The sequence below is a fragment of the Lathamus discolor genome, chromosome 5 (genome assembly GCF_037157495.1).
Source record: "Lathamus discolor isolate bLatDis1 chromosome 5, bLatDis1.hap1, whole genome shotgun sequence".
In the NCBI taxonomy this organism is placed as follows: Eukaryota; Metazoa; Chordata; class Aves; order Psittaciformes; family Psittacidae; genus Lathamus; species Lathamus discolor.
This window is the reverse complement of record NC_088888.1, coordinates 8,057,982-8,075,628: the sequence shown is the minus strand read 5'-3', so window position 1 is coordinate 8,075,628 and position 17,647 is coordinate 8,057,982. Positions and strand designations below refer to the sequence as shown.

The 17,647-nt window shown below is 37.7% G+C and overlaps 1 long non-coding RNA gene across 1 annotated transcript in view; it reads right to left on the bottom strand.

Annotated features, from left to right (window-relative positions):
* Window positions 1-35: 35 nt before the first annotated feature.
* LOC136016005 (uncharacterized) overlaps window positions 36-17,647 on the bottom strand; it is a 32,551-nt gene continuing 14,939 nt past the window's right edge. The window contains exon 4 of the long non-coding RNA XR_010613455.1: window positions 36-100. This is a non-coding gene — a long non-coding RNA (uncharacterized LOC136016005). The remainder of the gene's footprint in view (window positions 101-17,647) is intronic.

Here is a 17,647-nt window from a genome sequence, read left to right as displayed (position 1 = left end):
AGCAGCCTGCTTCTGTCAGAGGCTTGCATGCCCCCCTAACGATCATTTCCTCTGCTCCTCTTCCATCAGCCACAGGACTTCTCTGCTGGAACCTAGAACACTTTCAAGCAGTAACAGAAGAGCAGTGGGAGATCATTTCACTGGCTACTGAGTGGATTTCAGGTATAATATAGGCTCAGTGTAGGAAGATAGCAACCACATAAAACCTTTAATTGTAAGCCTTGTCTATGAGAGTTTAAGATGTAATCATCTCTACTGCATTTTCCATTACAAGTGTGTAACAGATATTGTCCTTAAAAAAATATATTTTTATTAAGGCTGAGAAGATCCTTAGCTTGCATCTTACTCACTGTGGATAAGAATTAAAAGGGATCACACATGGATTTTTTGCTGAATGTTGCATGTTACTGTCCTGCTGAATATTGTGTGTTGTGTGTTAAGTCAAATCAGTGGTGCCCTACAGAAGTTTTGTTTCAGGATGATGTTACTTTGAACTGAAGAAAAGAGGGACCTGGTAGTTTTAAAAAAGAAAACGAGAGCTCTTCAGTTGGTATACTTAGAACTTACATACCAAAGTAGCTGAACCATAAGCAGGACCATATTCTATCTCACTTCAAATGCAATGGTCAAATAGATATCATCTGACTTTGACTGAAATCTGCCAAACCCACACTGATTGCAATGACAGTTGATGTTGGAGAGATTTATAAAAGAGAAGGAGACATATAAAAAACTCCAGCTAAACTCCAGAATTTCTTATACCAGTGTGGCCTTCTTAAGCCTCATTGCAGAAGCTGCTGGACTTACATGCATTCTCACATAGGCTTGCAAGAAACAGTGACCCTGCAATGCTTCTGTAAATCATGCCATCATCCTGCCTGTGGAATCTAAATCACTTAAAGCACACAAACCATGGGAACTGTTGGTCGTCACAATCCCCCACTGGAATGGTTTTATTTTTTTAAATACTTCTAACTTTGTATGCATGAAGGAAATTCAAAGGGTTTAAATCAGAAAGGAAAATAAAATTAACATTTAACATTAGTAACTGCAGAACAAAATTGGCTACTTACACATCTCTAGCACTAAATGGTAACTTCCAGAGTATAATGACATCCAGAGCAAGCATTAAAAACCTAGAGAAGGAGCCAGCTGGGTATGCAGTGCGGGCTGAGAAAGATGCCTTGAACGCCTCAGCAAATAAAGAGTTCCAGGTAGGGTGATACTTTCTTTGTTTAATGAAGGGGGATTGGAATTACTTTTAGTTCTCTCATTCTGTTATACAGAATCTAAACAAAAAGCAAAAAAAAGCAAGCCATGGGCTGCATTCAGTTGTCAGTTAATCACAAATATTAGTTTCCCAAGGTCTGTTAACTCATATTAAATCCCATTTCTCGTTCCTCTATTCCTCTGTAATGCTAGCAGAGTTATTAGGCATGCCTGAAGCGAAGTACCATGCCTGCTTTGACATCAGGCTATGCGAGGTGTGTGCAGTATTGATCAGGGCCCTGGTTAAGCTGTACACTCTTTTTTGCTGGGAAAATATTAATGTAAATACTCTTAAGTACTCCCTATATTTAGGTCCACTCTTCACAGAAAATGTTCAAATACTGAGACATTTTTAGTGTAAGTTATATAAAAAACATGTAATGTTTTAGTTTTCCAGGCTGACATGAAATACCATTACCTTGATGGAGTATTATTTGGCCAGAATGCGTAATGTTTGTTTTTAATGTACATGCCCACATTTTTTTTAGGGAAGAGACAAGTAAAATGAGTAGAAATCAAGTCATGGAAAGAGAAAATCCATTTATTGTAACTTAACCAGAAGTCTCATCACAGATAGGAATTTGGGGAAAAAATACTATTTCAGAATTTATCTTGTAAAGGACAAAGACTTTAAAGAAATAATACTGAAGCACTGCAAATTGCCTTTAAGTTTGCTCATCCCATACTTACAAATACCTAAAATGATTTGCAAAATAATAATGTTACAAACCTTTTAATGTCACTTCTTCCAGCAAAATATGCTTATACAAATGAATTAATGTTTTCAATAGCAAACAAGCCTCAGAAAATTTTGAACCAGCTCTAGTTAACTGTCAGCCTTGCTCAGTACCAATAGCCTACCCTGGCTAAGTACTCATAAACTATTGTAACAGGATGATTTAACACACAAAGGCCAGGACAGTCTTAGACGTGGGGTCTGTAATGGACCTCCAAAACTTTTTCACACTTGCTATTTTAAAGCAGAAGGTCAAACTTCTCCCACTGTCTCTAGGGGTACGAGATAGATTACAATAAAAAATAATGGTGACAGATGTTAGTGCTGTTGGTTAATGTTTGACAACTTTTCATCTGGTGTATCTGCTGGTGGCACACAGGTACACATGAAGAGGGGTTTGGGCATGCCTAAAGGTGTCCTGACTTCTGCTGCCTATGTCGTGCCAAAAGGTGTTAGAGGTGCACACTCCAAACTCAGTTTACATTAACTGAGAGTTTCACGTTTGTGTTTTTGTTGGGGTTTTTTAATTGGCTGGAGTTTTGTTTTATTTTCATTAAAACTAGAACAGTTGATACCAATTTTTTCTTGTCCTGATGTAATCCTGTAACAGCTCTACTAGCTGAGCATTCAAAAGGGCAATTTAGTCTCTTTTTCTCTTTCTCCCTCTCTATCTCCCCCAATCACACGTGCACACATACTTTAAGCTATTTTATTAAAGCTTGTAACCACCTCCATTGGCAGTTTTGGCAGAAGTGCACTGCTGGCAATCACTCTGATAAGCAATGACTTGTGATTGCAGTAACGGCAGTGACATGTGAGCATAGTGACAGCTCAGAAGTCTAAAGTGTTGACTGAAAATATGCATTTAAAAGATGCAAATTGTCAAAAGAAGTGACAGTTGCTGTGTTGAAAGCAATTGATACAGCACTGCTTACCACTAGAACTGGTTAACAGCAGGATTTTCAGTTCATTGGAAATCTATTTTTTTTTAAGCTCCCCAGTAAATGACCCTTTCTTTCAGCTGGTGATATGGAGCTTTTGTCTACTTCAGTGCTGACAGCAGCAGTGGAATGCATTTATCAAGTTTACTGAAGCTTGTCAGGGATGGGCATGGTGATTTGAAAGACACAGCCTCCTTTGGATGCCAGCTGGCCAAGCCATCCTCTGCAAACTGTGCTACTTGTTAGTGCCCAGCAGGATGATAGCCACAAAACTGTCTTTCCTGCTACTCACCTTACTCTTTTCTGCCATGCATCTCTTCCTGACCTTCTTTGCCCTTTGCATTTCCCTGTCAAGAGTCTTGTTCAAAGTACAAACTATTGAAGCTATGCAGTACTGAAAACATCTAGGGACTATTTCGTGTCTCTCTCAACTTCCACATTTAAGTCTAAACTCCTCCAGTTTCTCAGTCACCCAAACTGGCCCCACTCCATGGTTCTGGCACCTGGAGATAGCAAGGTATCAAAATTCCTAGGTGTCAAGCTGTTTGTCCTGTTCCTTTTCTGTGGCTCATCTTTTCCATTAGAAGGTCTGTCATATGTAGGAGTTAGAGACAGATCTGCCACTTCTGTGACTCTTCTGACACTGGATGTCATCTTGTATGGACATGAGAGATGTTCACACTATGCCCTCCCCAGGAATGGGGCATGCTCTTTTTAACTGAGGTATCTACCTGTCCTTACAATGTTTTTCCTCTCTAAACATTGAAAACAAAAGACATTTTAATTAATCATTGCTAGACCTTTCAGGATATGTGAAATCAGCTCTGGTACTGGAGATGACTGAAAGGCCACTTCTTAACCCAACTAGAAGCACTCAAGGCATCTGCTAGACCCTACCCATAAGATACACTTTCTTATATCTCATTGTGCAATTGCAGGCAGGAAATGCTAATTTTTGGAAGGGCAGCTACTCCCATTAGTCTTCTTACAGCTCTTCATCTGACTTGTGGTCACACTGTGATTTCTTATGCTCAGCACAGTGCAGAGCCCATCATTACCTAGGTGGTAACTGCTAGGACTGGAATTACTACCTATGTAGTAGTAGTAGAAATTCCCTTACAAGACATAACAAGACCCACTTTCTTTCCATCAAAAAAACACAGTCAGTGTGTCACTGAAGTACTGTAGCTGGTTTCTCATGGCCTGGGGAAGACAATGTTAGAGATGTTGTTAGTGTGTGGGAGAACACGAGGTGCTCATGTAACTGTCCTGGCACCTCCTGCGAATGCACATTGATCACTTTTCCCGTTGTACTTGTGCCTTGGCAGCAGCTGCATTTCTAGCACACAGGGAACACAAATGGTTACAGATGATTTAGTGTGATAAGAAATGGCTGATGTAATTGGTATAAGAAGCATTCTCAGACATGCTTCTGCAGCCATGTCAGAGAAAGTAATTGTGCAGATAGATAAAAATGTGCCCTTACATTCTGCACATGTGATAACAAGAATGAAATACTGATTCTGAACACGTGTTTGAGGCATGTGTCTGTTTGCCTTTGAAGAAACAAGGAAAGATGTTTGTTAACAATATTTCATCTTAAGTGTCCAAAACACCAACACCAAAGTTACATCCCCAGTATTCCATAGCTGGCTATGGTTTTATATTTTATTAGTTTTTAGTCTCAAGATTGCTTCAGCACTTGTATATGCCAGCTGCACTGCTTGTTTGAGTCATAATGCTACTGTCTCTGTAGCCAAGCTTTAAACAAGTGTTAAGTATCAGATCTGAAGTCTTCTTGAACACATTTCACACCTCTAAGTGAGTTAGTTATCTTACCTTCTGCATCATTGTTATTATAGTAAATAGGCACAAGAAGGTGACATATAAAATTATATTTGGATGGCTAAGGAAATAAAACAGTGCCTACAGAGATGTTCATGGTAAAGATTTAAGTTCTTTAAAAAAGGACTGATGTACAGAAATTAACTCTCTGATTACTGACATGTATTATTCCCTCAACCAACTACTGTATTTTCCCTGAATCAACAGTTCAAGCTTAATGGGGAAGGGGATGGAGGATGAAAAACTTGACCTTAAGTTCGTAGAATCATTGTTATTATGAAAAGGACTCTTTTTACTACATAGGGCTAATATACTGTGCCTTACATGTTTAAACCATGTTCAAGTATTTTAGAACTCACTGACAGATACAACTTTCAGATCTTCTCTTTAAAAAGAATTTTATACAGGGTTTGGTATTTTCTGAATGAATGGGAATTTGAAATAGATGGTGTGAAGGGTAGTTCCTCAACATGAGGAAATAATTGCCAATGCCAGGAAGCACACATGGCAGTGGATGTGGTGTTACCTCTACTCCGTGGTACTTGCATGATCCCTGCCACAGGTTTGCTCAGGACATGTAGCATTTTCCCAGGCACTAAGCAGACATAGTTGAAGAGTTAGCACAGACCAGGCATGATCCCACATTGGCTATTCAAGATAGTTATCCTGCTCTTGACGCTACAAGTTTAATAGCACAGACTCAGGCTATTCCAGGGCTCTGCCAGACAACAGGCCTGAATAAATTTAGTACGCTACAATAGACTTAACCTGAGAGTATGTTACTCAGCACCTCAGTGTTCCATATCTGAGCCAATCACTATACAACTGCGTTGTTAAACATTTAAACCAACAAAAATATGCTACCTTATTGTGCTGATTGCGACACTAGTGCAAATGACGCTGAAAAAGCAAAGGATTCTCAATTTTGAGGCTATTCTGCTTACCAGTTCAAGAACAGGGATATCTGTGGGAAACCACATGACTTGTGATAGGGGTTATAATAGGAAATTATAATAATTCGTTAAGTGTAGTAAGGAACTGCATGGATAATGTGATCACAAACCAGGCACTTCTGTGCATGCACATCCCTATGGGAGTGAAAATCCACTACTTTGAGTTTTGTGTCAAGACCACAATTCAGAGAAGTAAAATTAAGTCAAATAAAGACTTTCAAATCAGCAGTGTGAAGAGCTCTGTGGGAAGGAATGAGATGAGGGCAACTTTGCTGGCAGAAGCAAGAGGGTAAAGGAGCAGAGGTTGTGGTTGAACCAATTTCCGAGGCTGTACCCTGGATTTACGGGTGGTGTTGATTTTCTCATTAATACTTACTTACTGCTAGACTTTGTCAAACAAACACCTGTAATCATCTCTGTAATCATCATCTGATGATACAAAAGCCTTTATTCAATGCACAACACACTGCATTATCATTTCTAGTAATTTTTGAATGTATTAAAAATGCACTGGTTCTCCCGCTGTGACACAGGCAGGTTTTCTAGTCCATCACACCTTGAACAGTAGAGCTTCTTGTTAGTTACAAGAATAATATGACGTGTAATATATGTATATTAAAATGCATATATTAAAATACACATATATTAAACATATATACTATGTACATTTGCCTCCTTTATCTTAGATTATTACTATCATCACATATGCTTTATAAGGGATATGTGAATGGAACTTAATCCAATAACCATTAAGTATGGTTAAAAAATATCATCTGCAGTTAGATGCATTATATAAACATCCATGTATTAACTGTGCAAATCTATAGCTCGTTCCTTGGGAGTTAGAGTAATGCACGCCACTTCCTTCGTCAGTGAAAAGCACTTTGAGTTTTGTCATTTAATTCACTCTCATAGACTAAACAATACACAATTGTTCTCTGTACTGAAGAAGCTTTGAATTACTATATTCAGCTCCCAAAGCATAGAGTTTGCTTTCAGTCACAGAAAAGTCTCAGGATAATGCTGCAGATGTTCTTAGAAAATGCTGGGTAACAGTGTAGACTGTGTCTGTAATGTCCCAGCCAAACTCTGTTCTCATTTACATGCATATGTGCACTTGCAAAGAACAGGGCAGTATTTTCACAAGTGAATTTCAACATCCCATTGTTTTCAAATGGATAAAACATTCAGTAGTTTCTTTGAAGGGTGCATATTGCCTGTGAGCTGAAGGAAGACGTTACCCTACAGAAACACCTTGCCTTTTTCTATAAGCGATTTATTTAGTAAGCATTCCAGGATGTAATCACAACTTTATGGTAGTTGTGATACAAGTAATTCCAGTTGCGTAATCCTAACTTAAATTTTGTTGGTTTGTTTAAATGCAATAGTACGATGATACATTCATTCTTACAGCCTTTACGTCTAGATTCAATGCAATGCACCGAACTCTGCAACACTGTTGAAAATGAAGCTCTTGTCAAATGTTCTTCAGTATGAATGTGTACATAATTTCATACCTAGAACATCAGAGGCCATGCATAACCTCATCTTTACATAGAAACATGAAGGAGAAATGGAGCTGATACAGAAGAAACATTTTGAAGCTGTCCTTTGCAGGCATGTTTTTAAGGCATCTTCTGCACCTCCATAACAGGTCTTGATAAAGGTTACTATTACAGTTACACATTCGAAGATTTATATGCATGCACAGATGGGTGGAAAATGCAGCTCAAAGGTCCGTGGGCATGTTAAAGTTGTAAGTATGTACCGGCTCAAACATATGCACACAAATATCCGCTGTTATATAGGAGATTTCAAAATGATTGCATACATAAGACAAGTAGATGGATACAAGTTTCTTCAACTTGTATGAATTCACAGATTGGTATCTCATTTCTGGTGTTACTTAGAAAGAAAATCAGAAATGAGCTCAACTGTGCTACTGAACAAATTTGGTTGAAAATACCTATACTTTCTTTATGTGCTTAGCATTATCAGCAATGGGCAACCATGAAGTGCAGTATGTTGATAAAGGAAAGAACTAGTGGCAAGTTTTCTTGATAAAGAATAAATACAGATAAACCACTTTTTTCTTCTGAAAATACATATTTGACTGAATAATGTTTTGCAGAAAGATGCTGCTTTCAGTGCAATACAACAGTAAAAACTTAATTGTGTTGAAAATATTGCATTTTTCCCTCAGAGAGATCTAAAACTTTTCAAGTGAGTTCACATGGATTCCTACATCCACCTGTGCAACCTGATTGTCTCAAGAGAAGACAGTCTTCTTACAGTTTGGGTTCCTATTCAGGCCAGGTTTTTCTTGCATGAGAGGCACACCTTCCTACAGTAACAAGCCTCCCCAGCTATTCCAAAGCCTACCATACATTCCAAGGAGTATGTTTTTCTGGAAGGCTGGTTTGAGAAGGGGTACTATAGGGACTTCATGAATATAGTTTCAAGAGGTACCTCAGTGGCTCAGATGGCTAAATATTGTGGTTTACCTGAATCAATATTAGATACTTCATTTCTGATTAGCATCAATGAGTGAAGTTTATCAAATGACAACCACTGAAGCATCACACACAAGGGCATTCCAGCATGTCTGAAACAGATATCTTCTTAAGAAAAGGAGAAGGGAAAGGGAGGTTCCCAAACACTGCAAAAGCCATTTCTGAATTGCCTTTATCCTTAATGTAAGTAAGTCCGGGAGACAGCGAGTTAAAATAATTTGACAGACCTAATGCTCTCTTTCCTCTTACAGTAATGAGCTCCTTATGGTGATGAGGTGATGTTTACTAATATCAACTAACCTTAATGTTACTGTTAATGTTACTAATGTTGTTGACTTCAAGGTTGAAGATTAAAACCTTTGAAAGTGTATTCTTTTGTTATAAACATACCCATTCTGTACAAAATAAAATGTTTCAATATATCGTGTGCCCAGGCTGCTAAAACTTTTGCCAGTGTGGGGTTCCAGAAATGTTAGTGGAAACTTGCTATTTTTTTTTTTTAAGCAAGTCACAATTTTACCCAAAACTCTTCACCCAGAAGGGGCTGATGCAATGTAAATGAAAATATTTCTACCTAATTTGGTGATGACTTGAGCAGAATCATAAGGATCTAGACTATATATGTAGATTTGCCTAATTGCTTTTATGTCTATAGTTCCCATATAGGTTAAATAGGAATAACAGCAAATATAATGTATAAATATGAAACTATTTACCTGCTATATACAGGCAATATTCTTTTCCTTTTAACAGTTATTGAGAATTATACTTAACCATACTGGCGTATTGTACAGCAGTCAGTCTGTGTCTAGCCTCTGTTCATCATCATTAAAGTAAATGTTCTACCTTCTATATATTATTGGTAATGGAGACTGTAATACATGCATCAGTATTTAGGAAGTTTCTGCAGTGTCGACTTTTCATCCCAATGCATTTTAGAAGTGGATTTATCTATAATAAATCTATGAAACAAATGCATGCAGAAACACATTTCTGAATTTATTACTTCATTAAGTTAAGCTTCAGTAAGGTTGCTGAGGTAAAGCTAATATCAGGGCATGCTATATTGTACAAGCTTTCTAGATTTTTCTAAGCAATGGATATAAATCATAGAAACATTCCTTGCTGTGTTGTGAAGGCTTATGGGTAATTACCAATGTGGCCATTCTCCCAAACTCCAATTTTTTAGGATTACTTCTATATTTTATTTTTCAGCACTAAAAATCTTTCAGCAGCGATAAAAATGTTGAATCCAAAGAAAAATCTAACAGCCCATAAAAAGAAATTGATATTTTTTATTATTTTCTTTTTTTGTGAAGCAGTCATATTTACTTATCTCATTTCTAAATAGGCCTTTTTCATTACTAAACATGATAGAGATGGGCCCAGTCTGCAAGCTCTGTAACATCCAGGGACCTTATCACAGGATTGTGAATTGGGGTCCAAATATACAAAGAAACTCATCAATCCTAGTTAGAAACCTTACTTGTACTACAATCCTACACAAAACTGACACATTTCTATGTCATTGTCCTGGACCCAAGTTCTTAATTTTTAAAAGCAGATATTGCCTTGAGGAGAAAGCTTCCTTTATTCAGATTTGTCAACTATTTAATGCAATTTTGTGAAAGTAGCCTTGCTTTTTCAGCCTCTTTGGTCCAGTTTTAAAGTGCTGAAGTAACTTACTTAAGAGCCTAATTAATTAATTTAAAATCCTTCGAACTATTTCTAAAAGTCAATCAGGCTTTAAGAAGTTTAATTGAACACTGGCAGATCCGATCCCCCTGCTTGTGGCACCTAACCAAGGCGGTGGAATCAGTATCTGTGGTTGTTCTAGACACCTTATATTTGCAATGGGGAGAAGCAAGAACCCCTCAAATGTGATTGTACCCCCCTTTAGAAGCAGAATATTTTAAAGTCCTTTTTTAAGACTTTTGTAAGATTCCAGTTTATGTAGTCTTACAGCACCACATGATAAACCCAGTTCAAGTTTTAAATACTGTCTGGAAACATGTTTGACAGCTACTTAAAGAATTCAGCACATTGTTAGAGGTTATCTGCATTTCTATTGCTAGAGCTGTTTAAAGAGCAATTAATCAGGGTTTTTTTTTTCTGCCTGTGTGCTGCTAAACACCCATCATAATATGTAGTTGCATTTTCAAGATCAAGATTAGAACTATTCAAGGATACTCTATTTATCTTTCTGTCCTTGGAGACAAAGTTATCAAAAGTTATGGATGTTTGTGAATTATCGAAAGAAAAATGCCTGCAATGAAAGTTACAGAAAAGACACGTAATGAGTAAGGAAAAGTAATTTAAATTCAAGAGAATGAAACTGCATTCCATAATGAAAGATGCTGTCATATTATACGACAATTCTTTAAGTCATATAATGTCAATATATTCTCATTGCAACAGAGTGATCTGAATTTGTGTAGAAGTGGAAAATACTGAAGAACTGCGCAACTGTGGTGATTCATCATGTTGCTTTTTAGATAAAGACATACTTTAGAGCTTTGAGTAGAACTAATGGTTCTCTGCTCATCTTTCAGTGAGTTTTTTGATAAGCTAATTACAAATGTAACAATTTTAAGATCTACTCTCCCTTCAAAAAAGTGTGGGGTTTTTTTACTACAAACTGCTTATTAACCTGCAAGAGGTTGCTACAGTAAGAAATATTTGTTTGTTTGCTTGTTCATTTTGTATCCCACACTATTACTTGTCTACTTTTAATGGTATAGATCATTAGGAAGATTAATTACGTGCATTGTTTGCACAATAGCACAGCATTGCATTTTATGAGGATATGCATTTTTGAGCACGTTTGCATCTGAGTGTGTTCCACTTATGAGTCTGTGTACCCACTGAAGCCCAAAAAGCTGTTAAAAGATGAGAGCAGGAAATCAGAAGATTGATAGCAAGTCCTGAGCTTTGAGTGTTTAGAAAAAGTTCTATTCTTACCAGGTGCAAAGGACAAAGAATGAGGCCAGGGTTAAATATATGCTTCAAATACAACACAAAGCACCATCTGGGAACCTTATTGCTCAATTTGAGCCACTCTTTTACTAGGACAAATTCACTGTTCGTACAAAATTAATGATTTGGGTAAAAGACATTTGATTCATGGTAATTCAAACTTCTCTTGTTTAAAGAGATTTTCCTTTAAAAGCTGTTCAAAGGAACATTAGGCAAGCAAAGATGAAAGAGTTTACTTCTATTTTATCTCATAGCATCCAAACTCTAGCTTTTTGGGCCAAGAAGAAGTCTCTGGTGTTTTTGGAGAGAATGCCACTAATATATTTAATTTAATTAATTTAATCTATACATGTAAAATTATGTATTTTTCAAAGACAGCTTTAACATTCCCCAGCAAGAAATTCCTGGTGGTAAGCCATACCTTCGGTAATGCTGATGATACTAACATACCTGTCTTAGCTCATGCTGATGAAAAAGCACACACGTGCACTTATCTGCATGGGGAAAACGTAGTAGGTTAAGCTACAAAGATTTGTGTTTAATATCTATTTTGCCAGCACCATTAGAACTGGTGTCCTGAAGTTAATTGGGTTAGAAAAGTTTGTGTTAGTGTTTCTTCAGTGCCTCTTGATTCAGTGAAAAGGCAGCTCCTTCAGAATGCATTTGTGTTTGCCTGTATTTCTTTCTCTCTATCCTCTCTCTTGGGGAGTGGATAAACTAATCACAGAATCATTAGGGTTGGAAGGAACCTCTGGAGATCATCTGATCCAACCCTAAGATAGGGCCACCTAGAGCAGGTTACACAGGAATGCATACAGAAGCAGAAAAGGGGCAAATGGAGGAGAAGGTCTTACTTTCATCATTTCTGTAGTTGTATTTTAAGTCTTTGTGACATTAACTGATATTCTGGATGTGTTCTGAAACATTAATAATGTAAGAATTCCTATATACTTTCAGTGTTCCTAAGGCAGTTGGGTTTGCTACAAGCATTGGAATGTGAAATGCTTTGGGCTGTGTCATGCAGGAGGTGCTCTGACTTGAAGATCAGCATCAGCCTTAAAAAGCAGGATTTTAATGAATAAACAAGCTATTTTTATGCTAACCTGCAAATGGCAACTGCAGTTTGATCACAGATGTTGATAGCAATGTTGAAGGTAAGTACTGAGTTGCTAAGCTTACAGAAACAATTTAAAATGCTTTTGTTTGCCAAGCAAAATAGCAAAGAAATAATTTGATCCCTACCTCTAAATGGACAATATAAAAGGCAGAGTTTGCGCTGTATTGCCTGCTGCATTTTCTATTGAGTTAACGAACTAGTACTGAAATTTGCCTCAATATTAGTCTCTGTTTCAGTGAAACACAGATACAAAACTGTTTACTAATCTGATATGGGAGAAACATCATTATGTGGTGATTATTTGTACTAAGGTGCATATAGGTAACATTTTTGGTTTATTAAAAATTAACTGTGATTTATTTCGCATGTAGTTTGAGTCTGATCCTGTACACATTAAGTAAAAGTGAGTTTTATAATTAATTTCAGGGGTTTATATTGGTAAACTAAAAGTTTTGCAGCTCAGTCTCAGCCACTGTTCACCTAAAATCAAGTTTTTGGCTCACAGTTCTAAACTATATTGTACACACTTACTTTGTGTTCTACACTTCTTATGTGGACTACTCAAGATGATGACAAGAATTACTACAGATAAGTCATTTAGTAACTGGTTTCTTTGTATAAACCATCTTACTGTTACAGCTTGGGGATGTGACAGGGACACATCCCCAACTACTAGCTTAATCTGAGTACCTGTTTGAAGTTATATGCAGAGCAGGAGATAAGTTTTATTTTAGATAAGTATCTAAAATAAAATAATTTAACTTCTCTCTTCCAAGCATGATAACTCTATATATTATTGTGGAAGTCTAGGTATTCTTCCAGAATGACCACCTGGGCAACTTGTTGACTTCCTTGTTTTGCTGACAGTATGAAAGGCATCTGGAAGGGGGTGAGAGATCTGGCTTCCTAGATTTCAACAAAGAAAGATGCTTACCCCAGTATAAAAGTCAGTGGTCAGCTGATATAAAAAGCCAACTTCCTGCACTAATAAAACTTCCATTAATGAAATCTTTCAGCACTTCTTTACTAAATAGGATCCAATTCTGCAATATTTTACAGCAGTTCATTTCATGGGATGACAGCTATCAAGACCAATAATTTTCCTAGACATTTATGGACAGAGATGTTTTGTTGTTCTCTAATGTAATCTGATCATCTGATTTAAAACAGTACGGTGACCTGCAAAAAGCTTACTTGTCTTCACATGTTATTGATCAGTACTATGTAACTAAAGATTTTGCTTTGTTTCCCACAGCGAAAGGTCTCAGAGTTGCTGAATATAATTTACTAAGACTAAGATGAAGTGTCTTTTAAATTTCATCTCACGATCTAGAGCTGGTGATGAGAAAGAAATATGGAAGCTCCACAATTCTTGAGAACCTATAAAACACTGTGCCAGCTTTAGCATTTATCAATTTTTAACTACTGCTACAAGGCTTCAAGCAATCAATTATTTCCCAGCTCCGCGACAGACTCAGAGCTATAGCAGATAAACCAGAAATCAATTTTACTGCCTTGTGGCTGGTTTCTAAATATGCTTCTCCTTACCACATTTAAGGCCAAACAAAGCTAGATTTGTTTGTTTGTTTGGGGTCTTTTTGTTAGTACAGACATGGCTGAATTTTCTTCATACTTCACTTGATGTTAAAAATTCAGAAGGGGATAAACGTTTTCTTGGTTGGGATACAGATACATTGTCCTTTTATTATTGCTTCCTGAAGAAAGAGAGAAACAAATCTCTTTCATTTTCTGAGTCTAGCAATGAATTTGGGAACTATTTTTCACAGTGAAGTGTCTCTTGGCTCTTTTTTTGTATCACCCTTCTGGAGTTCTCTGCCATAAGGGAAGCATTTGATTAGTGTAAAGTATGCAGTATTCTGCTAAGGAACCATGGGAGTTGTGTTGGGAATTATCAGTACATTAATGAAAAACATAGTTTCCTCCAAAGGATGAGCAAAACTTTGCATGAATTTCAAAGAAAATATTACGCTTTTTAAAGAGACATCAATATGAAAATACAGATTTAAGTTCTCTTGTGCCAGCCTCCTCCTGTGACTGCCTGGCTTTGACTCCACCTGACATAAGCTGAAGTGCTGGGAGCAGCACCAGGCCCATCTCCATCAGGAATCCGGGCACTTTGACCCAGTACTTAGATAAAGCCTTGCACTGTCCAATTTGTAAAGTGGCGCTGAGGAGAACTGCAACCCAAGGTACATTATTACACCGTGCTTTTCAATAAGAAGGGAGATAACGGTGTTTGACCCTGAAAGTAATTGTCACACTTCGCAAATGCAGGTGGTTTTAACAGTAGACTGAACAACTCTTCATTTAGAGGGAAGTCCATAGCCCTGAAGGGCCTTATTCCTCCTCTGTTATGCTCATCACTTCAGATGTATCATGTATCTTAGACTTAATTTGCACTGAAGCTCCATCGAGATTGTTTCTGTATGGGAAAAAAGTGTATTTATTTCTACTTTGGAAGATCTGAAGCATATACAACTTCTAAGGGTCATTATTTTTATTCTTTTCCTGTTAAGTGGAGCAGGAAGCACTTGTGTACATGGCTGTATTCAAGTTTTACTGGATATTTTTTCACTCCTGAATCACAGAACACCACAGAATGGTTAAGGTTGGTAAGGACCTCTTTTCCAACCTCCTATCCAGCCAGTTGCCTAGCACCGTATTGAGACAGCTTTTTGGTATCTCCAAGATGGAGACTCCACAACCTCGTGGGGAAAGCTGTGCCAGTGCTCAGTCACCCTCAGAGTAAAAAACATTTCCTGACATGTTTCTGTTTGTGTACCTCCTGTGTTTCTGTTTGTGCCTGTTGCCTCTGGTTTTGTCACTGGATAGTACTGAAAAGAGCCTGGCTCCATCTTCTATGCACCATCCTTTCTCATATTTATATACATTAATAAGAAAGAGCCCCTTCTGAGATCTCTATTCTCCAGGCTGAACAGTCCCAGCTCTCTCAGCCTTTCCTCGTAGACGCTCCAGTCCCTTCATCATCTTAGTGGTCATCTGTTGGACTCTCTCCTGTACGTCCAAATCTCTCTTGTACTGAGGAGCCCAGAAATGGACACAGCACTCCAGGTGTGGCCTCACCAGTGCCAAGTAGAAGGGAAGCATCACTTCATTTCACCTGCTGGCAACACTCATCATGGAGCCCAGGATACAGTCAAGTCATCTTTGCAGCAAGTGCACCTTGTTGGCTCATCTTCAACTTGGCATCCACCAGCATGCCAGGTTTCCGGCAAGCTGCTTTCCAGCTGGGTGGGTGGCCCCCAGCATAAATTGCTGCATGGGGTTCTTCTTTCCTAGGTGCAAGACTTTGCACTTCTTGTTGAACTCCATGAGGTTCCTGTCAGCCCATTTCTCCAGCTTATAAACGTCCCTCTGGATGGCATCAGCATGACCCTCTGGTGCAAAAGCCAACCCTCCCAGTTTTGTGTCTGCAAGGTTGCTGAGAGTGGACTCTGATCCTTCATCCAGATCATTAAGGAAGATGTCGAATAGGATCAGATCCAGTCTTGACCCCTGGGATCCACTGACAGTATCAAAAGCCTTACTAAATTCCAGGTAGGTGATACCCCTTGCTCCCCTTATCTACTAGACCACTCATTTCATCATTAGAGGTTACACAGGAAGAGAGCCTCTGCATGTAAATGGTATAGAGAAACCTGTACAGTAGAACATAGTTAATCTGTCTTTCACAGCATTTTGCAAGTGCTTTTTATAAACATTAAGTCAAAATTTCAGAAAGTTCACTTACATTACCCTGTTCAACATATACATAAAACATATTACCAGTTTATGTTAAATGATATAAACAACAAATTTCATGAAGCCTGAGAAAAGGACAGATCAATTTTAAAGTCTTGAAAATGTAAACTGCTTCCTGTATTTATTTTCCTTCTGAACCCCTTCTGGTTCTGACCATCCAACCTGGACTATGTCCAAAGGGACATTTTGACAAGTAACGAAAGCACAGGAGACCAACAGCAAGGACTATGTACAACTGTTAAAACCATTTTCACTGGAAATGAGTCATAGGTTCAAAGCAGTATTGCCCTGAACCCATTTCTAATATAAACCAGGACATGTTCAACTGTTTAAGCCTGTCTTATCAGGAGATTCATTGCCACTACAGAGTCATTATCTGCTCTAGCAAAGGCATAAAGCACATGTTGTTTGCCTGCAAATATTCCTACAGTACTCTGCAGTGAGAACAATTCTGCTTTTGCCTTTTACAAGCTGAGCCATTTGCTTATCAGCAATAATTCATTTGTATGTTCTTTGTACTCGGCTTAAACAACCCCTCTCTGGTCTACACTGTAAAGGTATGTTTTGAGGCTTTGCCATCATATTCCAAACCAAGTTTATTTTCCTGTTTACATTTTTACCTATGAAAACTTTATTACATAACTAAAATACAGAGAAAGTGTAAAGACCTATTTACTTACACTTTTGCACATGTACAAAGCAGGGACTTAAAGTGCTTTCTGCAATCTGTACTATGTTGGATTTCATTAAAATTTAAAGTAAATACTGGTGATTTACAATTCCATACATAAAGCCCTTTTTTTTTTTTTTCCTCCAGAAACATATATATACTATTCTATCAAATTTCACACTATGAGAAAAATGAAGTCTTTTAGTACACTGAAACCTCACAGTGCCGGTGGCTACAGCTGCACTGTAGTTAAGAGTGCATTGTATCATACTGCAACCTGAAAGGGGCCACCAAGAACAGAAGGAAAAGCTGACAAGATCTGTTGACAGCATTTTGCAACTTGGTTGTTCTCATGAAGTGACTGTGTCCATGAATACCAGACACAGCTCCATAGCCTATACAAACAAATGTGTCTGTGTCAGATCAATAATTCTGCACAAGCTTTAATTCCATGAGAATAATTTTAACTGATACGTGAAATTTATCTGAGAGTTTTATATTGCTTCTCTTTTACACAGCTGGCATGAAACACTTGTCCAAAGATTTCATTAAAAGATACAACATTGAGGAAAAAGAAAGCTTTTTCATCGGGGAACATTAAGGTTGGTAGTGAAGTATACAAAAGGTACGAAATACTAGAGCAGAATTTGTCAATTCATTTTTAAAACCTCTCTGCTTTTGTGTGTATCTGTAACATATGCACAGTATGCATGGACATTGTTTTAATTACATGCTTACCTGCTATTTCTTTCATAGGACTCAACTCATGGGACAGAGTATGCTCAGTTAATGAGCAGACCCCCACCTCTAGGTTTTTATGTCCCTTATTAAATATGTAATCCTA